Below are 7,382 nucleotides of genomic sequence, written 5' to 3' on the forward strand. Positions count from 1 at the left end.
CTGTCTCCCCTAACCTCAAGATGACTCCCCTGTCTCCCCTAACCTCAAGATGACTCCCCTGTCTCCCCTAACCTCAAGATGACTCTCCTGCTCCCCCTAACCTCAAAATGACTCTCCTGTCTCCCCTAACCTCAAGATACTCCCCTGTCTCCCCTAACCTCCAAGATGACTCCCCTGTCTCCCCTAACCTCAAGATGACTCCCCTGTCCCCCCTAACCTCAAGATGATCTCCTGTCTCCCCTAACCTCAAGATGACTCCCCTGTCCCCCCTAACATCAAAATGACTCCCCTGTCTCCCCTAACCTCAAGATGACTCTCCTGTCTCCCCTAACCTCAAGATGACTCTCCTGTCCCCCCTAACCTCAAGATGACTCCCCTGTCTCCCCTAACCTCAAGATGACTCTCCTGTCTCCCCTAACCTCAAAATGACTCCCCTGTCTCCCCCTAACCTCAAGATGACTCCCCTGTCTCCCCTAACCTCAAAATTACTCTCCTGTCTCCCCTAACCTCAAGATGACTCCCCTGTCTCCCCTAACCTCAAATGACTCCCCTGTCTCCCCTAACCTCAAATGACTCTCCTGTCTCCCCTAACCTCAAAATGACTCCCCGTTCTCCCCCTAACCTCAAAATGACTCCCCTGTCTCCCCCTAACCTCAAGATGACTCCCCTTCTCCCTAACCCAAAATGACTCCCTGTCTCCCCCTAACCTCAAGATGACTCCCCTGTCTCCCCCTAACCTCAAAATGACTCTCCTGTCTCCCTAACCTCAAAATGACTCCCCTGTCTCCCCTAACCTCAAATGACTCCCCTGTCTCCCCTAACCTCAAAATGATCCCCTGTCTCCCCCTAACCTCAAAATGACTCCCCTGTCTCCCCCTAACCTCAAGATGACTCCCCTGTCTCCCCTAACCCAAAATTACTCTCCTGTCTCCCCTAACCTCAAGATGACTCCCCTGTCTCCCCTAACCTCAAAATGACTCCCCTGTCTCCCCTAACCTCAAAATGACTCTCCTGTCTCCCCTAACTCAAAATGACTCCCCTGTCCCCCTAACCTCAAAATGACTCCCCTGTCCCCCTAACCTCAAAATGACTCCCCTGTCTCCCCTAACCTCAAAATACTCCCCTGTCTCCCCTAACCTCAAAATGACTCCCCTGTCTCCCCCTAACCTCAAAATGACTCCACTGTCCCCCCTAACCTCAAAATGACTCCCCTGTTCTCCCCCTAACCACAAAATGACTCCCCTGTCTCCCCTAACCTCAAAATGACTCCCCTGTCTCCCCCTAACGCAAAATGACTCCCCTGTCTCCCCTAACGTCAAAATGACTCCGCCTCCTGTCTCCCCCTAACCTCAAAATGACTCCCCTGTCTCCCCCTAACCTCAAAATGACTCCCCTGTCTCCCCTAACCTCAAAATGACTCCCACTATTAGGAGTGCTTGGCTACTGAACAAACTACTGAGATGTGAATTGATTAAATGTTTTTCTTTGCACAGTCGTTTCAGAAGGTAAGACAATATATTAATCCCCAGGAGTGTGACTAACATTTGAGTGTTCATTATGATTGCATGAAGCCATCAGCAAGTTCCACCACCATATAACGTAGGATCTTAATTTGAGCCAGTTTGCTACACCCTTAAAATTAGTCCTGCAGCAACACGAAATGTGGATTATAATGAATGTACTTTTTTWTTACCCCCTTTTTCTCCTCAATTGTTAGTAGTTACTGTCTTGTCTCATCGCTACAACTCCCGTACGGGCTCGGGAGAGACGAAGGTCGAGAGCCATGCGTCCTCCAAAACACAACCCAACCAAGCCGCACTGCTTCTTAACACAGCACGCATCCAACCCGGAAGCCAGCCGCACCAATGTGTCAGAGGAAACACCGTACACCTAGCGACCTGGTCACCCAGCCAACCACAGGAGTCGCTAGTGCACAATGAGACAAGGATATCCCTACCAGCCAAACCCTCCCTAACCCAGACGACACTAGGCCAATTGTGCGTCGCCCCATGGACCTCCCGGTCGCGGCCGGCTGCGACAGAGCCTGGGCTCGAACCCAGAGTCTCTGGTGGCTCAGCTAGCACTGCGATGCAGTGCCTTAGACCACTGCGCCACCCGGGAGGCCTTAATGTACATTTTTTGTAGTGGTTGATACATTTTTCGTTAGGGCAAATAAAGTCTGACATTTTAAAATGGAAATTACAAACTTCAGAATCCTTTTTAAACCTAGAATACACTACATGTTTCCATTTCCTGCTGTGCAGGAACAAAAGAGTGACCAAATTAAGATCCTACATCTGTACGCTAACCCATAAACAAATACAATTTGAGTTTAATTTTAGTCCAGCCATGTCCAGTCAGGAAACAAGGTAGAAATCTCCTCAATATGCAAAACATTGACTTTATATACACCCAATAACAGCTAGGGTCTTGGGTTTTTCCTCATCACGTGACCTGATCAGGAAATAGTCCCAGTCAGGTCATTCAGGCAATACTAAGTTCCCTTAACATGGGACACCAATGCTACTGTGACTGTATGACAACAGAAAATCATGACAGACGGTGAATGTTGCTATGTGTATGTGTTGGGTGTGTGGTGTGTTCGTCTGTCTGTCTGTGTGTGTTGTGTGTTGCTGTGTGTTGTGTGTGTTGTGTGTGGTGTGTGTGTGTGTGGTGTGTGTGTGTGGTGTGTGTGTGTGTGTGTGTGTGTGGTGTGTGTGTGTGTGTGTGTGTCTGTGTGTGTTCGTCTGTGGAGTGTGTGTTCGTCCGTTCGTCCGTCACGCATGTGAGTGTGTGTTCGTCCGTTCGTCCGTCAGCATGTGAGTGTGGTTCATCTGTTCATCCGGATCAGCGTGTGTGTGTGCATCAGAATGTCTTGTGTTTCCTCCATGGTTTTCATCCAGGTCAGAGCCCTCCTGTCAGTGGTCCTGTCCTGTGTGCCAGGGACATACAATGGACCTCAGTGTGAGGAGTAGTAGCACACTGTTTGAGGAGCCCAGAGAACATGAGGCTGGAGGGCAGGGGACTGCTGCCTCCGCCTGTCGGGGTGGCCTACTACTCAGGCATGAGCGGTTTTCACCTGTGTAGCTCAGTTGTATAGCATGCGCTTGCAATGCCAGGGTTTTAGGGTTCGTTTACCACAGGGAACAGTATGAAAATGAATGCACTCACTACTGTAAGTCGCTCTGGATAAGAGCTAAATTACTCAAATGGAAAATGTGACCACAAACGTTTTGTGGTAAAAAAGTTGGTAAAGAGAGGGGCAATATAGGGTATTAATCTTGTGGATTTCTAGTCAAACATACTGAACAGAAATGAGCTGAAATAAAAGATCCCAGAAATGTTCCATATTCACAAAAAAACTGATTTTTCTCAAATTGTGTGCACAAATTTGTTTACATCCTTGTTAGTGAGCATTTCTCCTTTGCCAAGATAATCCATCCAGCTGACAGGTGTGGCATATCAAGAAGCTGATTAAACAGCAATCATTACACAGGTGCACATTATACTGGGAACAAGAAAAGCCACTAAAATGTGCAGTTTTGTCACACAACACAATGTCACAGATGTCTCAAGTTTTGAGGGAGCGTGCAATTGGCATGCTGACTGCAGGAATATCCACCAGAGCTGTTGCCAGATAATTGAATGTTCACTTCTCTACCATAAGCCGCTTCCAACGTAATTTTAGAGAATTTGCAGTATGTCCAACCGGCATCACAAACACAAACCTCGTGTAACCACACCAGCCCAGGACCTCCACATCCGGCTTCTTCACCTGCAGGATCCTTTGACACCAGCCACCTGGGCAGCTGATGAAACTGAGGACTATTTCTGTCTGTAAAAGCCCTTTGTGGGGAAAAACTCATTCTTATTGGCTGGGTCTGGCTCCCCAGTGGTGGGCCTGGCTCTCAAGAAGGTGGGCCTAATTAATTGATTTCAATTGACAGAAATCCTTATATGAATTGATGTAACTCAGTGAAATTGTTGCATGTTGTGTTTATATTTTGTTCAGTATATATTGAAATGTATCAATCTTTCTTATGCAGTTGTTAGGACATGACCTGCCATTTGTCATCAGCTGTTCTGTTTGACACTGATTAATGGATGTTTGCACCACCAACTAAGGGTCTGGCATTGATGCTGACCAATGTCTATGTGTGAGGACCAGAAGAAGAAAAATGTCTATGTGTGAGGATCAAAGAAGAAAAATATCTATGTGTGAGGACCAGAAGAAGAAAAATGTCTATGGGTGAGACCAGAAGAAGAACAATGTCTAATGGAAAGCAGGAGGACTGTAGAAAGGTGAGATAAACCATGTTAAAAACTGACTTCATGAGGGACTTTCCAGTTAATTGAGGGCCCTGCGGTTCTGTTATTCCCTCTAATATGATAATTGAAATCCAACATTGTTGAATTACAGTAGCTAAACATGTAGGCCTAATTACAGTTTGACAATGTTCCACCTGTTCTTTTCAGTGACATTGGTTCTATGTCGCATGGCTGTTAGCCAACAGTTGTTTTATGTTAACATCGATCAGGGAGTCTTAATGTGAGGTGTGTGTGTGTGTGTGTGTGTGTGTGTGTGTGTGTGTGTGTGTGTAGGTGCTTGTGTGAACCCCCTCCAAACCCTTTCACCACAACAAAATGCTGAATGGGTTAATGCATTATTTCACACCATCACAAGTCAGGGCCAATTATGGCAGTTGGTTTCCATGCCGACGGGGAGTCAGTCACTGCTATAAGAAGCTGCCAGTGTATTGCTTTACATAATTCCAGTAACTTTGGATTTTCCCGTCAGATCCTCAGGYCCATAATTTTGAAGGCTTACAACTGGGCAAAAACTGCTTGAATCAACAATGTTTCAACGTTAATTCAACAAAATAAATGTCATGCGATGAAGTTGAAATAACTGATTGGATTTGCAAAAAGACATCGACCTAAGGGCATTGTATATTTTTTTCWGACAACTTTTAACCTAAATCCAATGACATGGTGACATTGTTTTTTGATTTCACATTCAAATCACATTAGTTAAGAACTCAACCAAATGTAAATAAAAACTAAAATTTGAACTGACATCTGTGCCCAGTGGGTTTTTAAGACTTTTTGAATTTTAGATATGAAAATACCAAACCGGATTGACGTTACACCATAGGCACCCAACTGGCACCCTACATAGTGCATTACTTTTGACCAGAGCCCTAGGAGTCATGGATGTGGTAGCCCAATATAGGGCCATTTTGGTAATAATCTTGACAGTCCCTCAGTGTATACACATACGTATATACACTGAGTATACAAAACATTAAGAACACCTGCTCTTTCCATCCATTTACCCTGAATACTTCATATCCACTGGGCGTTAAACGCAGAGGTACTCAAGCCATCTGTGAAGTGTACAGTAACAAGAATTGTCGGACGAAACGCTTGATAAAAGCACTCAAGCCGTTAAGCTTCCATTATGAGACGTATTTTATTTCACTTCGAAAGCAATCAACGATAGAAGTCTCTGCGTCCCTCGTTCAGTTACGTTGCTTCTTGCACATGTCATTTATGTTTCACAACTCAGACAACGCGTTACATATCTTTCATGTATTTCCTTTACATTTCTATTTGTTCTCCTAAAATTGTATGACTTTGCGAGCAAAACAAGTATACATGGATGTGTTTCTTTATAAAGTGAACTTCAATGCCTCAGAAGACCTTTAATCAGTGTTTAAAATAACACAAACTATCATTTCCTTTCCATGCAACGACTGTCCATCTGCTTCTTAATAATAGGTTTCCCATTAGTGCTGTTTGAAAACCCATCAAGGAGAGTTGTGGGATATGTCCCAAGTATCTCTCCTTCCACATAAGTGTACACTTGTTAACACAAYTAAATGACTAGTAGGCCTACAAGAAATATGGTGGAAACTCCCACTAGATCTTGCCTCCACCAATCCAATGCCCTTAGATTTGTGGGAACAGTGTACTTCAGGAGAAAGGATATATAATTTGGACGCAGTCCTGGCGTTTACAAAGGGAGAGAGGGCTTCAAGACGGTCCTCCTTCTCTAGCAGCAGGTGTTTTTCACCACCATAATTACAGATATATACTAATGTAATCACAGCTTGCTCTGTAAAATGGTTGGAAGTTAGAAGCTGTTCTGGATAGTAATCATTTTGTGGTCATTATGTCAATGCTGTTCTATTATAATTGTACAGTAACATCCCAGGTCTTGGTAACTGCCAGGGTATTTTCAGTGGGCTGTATTGACACACAACAACAAGGGTTTCCAAGGCATCAGTCATCCAAGTGGCATGATACAGTGCATATTAAAAGGGATAGATAGACTTGATTTCCTTTTTTATATCTTATCACCCACAAAGGTGGYCGCATAAATACATTATTTAGCAGACATACAAAATAACATTTCTCACAGTTACTGTACAATGAGGTGTTATAGTATTTTCGTTTTCGAGTGGGTGTTTTTTCTCACATTTTGGTGAATACACAGTATTTAATTATTGAATGGAGCCAAATATCCCAAAGCTTCACTCCTGCCACAGATGGCTTTTAATTAAACACGCCCCTGGATATACTTTTAACTTCCAGTGGTGAGGGAAATCCCCCGCTTCTTAATGTCATACATTATCTCCACTTCATATTCACATATGTGAAAATGGCGAGTTCTACGTAACAAAAAAGAGATGAAAATGTCCTAAAACAAAAGTACAGGAAATGGAGTATATAATCTTTCCCATTCTTTCAGGTATTTAGACCATTCTATTGGAAGCAAAACATTATCACGGCATTGTAGTGTTTCAAGCAATGGTCTGAGTATATGACAGGATGAACAGTCATTTAACTAGTAATTTAACTAGTTTTATAACATCTTATGCCGGAACTATTTAAAACAGTTTATGACAGCTTATAGCAAATATTATGTGTTATATACACTACAGTTCAAAAGTTTGGAGTCACTTAGAAATGTCCTTGTCTTTTAAAGAAAAGCTCTTTTTTTTGTCCATTAAAATAACATCAAATTGATAAGAAATATAGTGAGACATTGTTAATGTTGTAAATGACTATTGTAGCTGGAAACGGCTGATATTTTATGGAATATCTACACAGGCTTACAGCGGCCCGTTATCAGCAACCATCACTCCTGTGTTCCAATGGCACGTTGTGTTAGCTAATCCAAGTTTATCATTTTAAAAGGCTAATTGATCATTAGAAAAAAAACCTTTTGCAATTATGTTAGCATAGCTGAAACTGTTGTTCTGATTAAAGAATCATAAAACTGGCCTCTTTAGACTAGTTGAGTACTGGAGCATCAGCATTTGTGGGTTCGGATTACAGGCTCAAAATGGCCAGAAACAAATACTTTCCTCTGAAAC

The sequence above is a fragment of the Salvelinus sp. IW2-2015 genome, unplaced genomic scaffold (assembly GCF_002910315.2).
Source record: "Salvelinus sp. IW2-2015 unplaced genomic scaffold, ASM291031v2 Un_scaffold5653, whole genome shotgun sequence".
NCBI classification, from domain to species: domain Eukaryota; kingdom Metazoa; phylum Chordata; class Actinopteri; order Salmoniformes; family Salmonidae; genus Salvelinus; species Salvelinus sp. IW2-2015.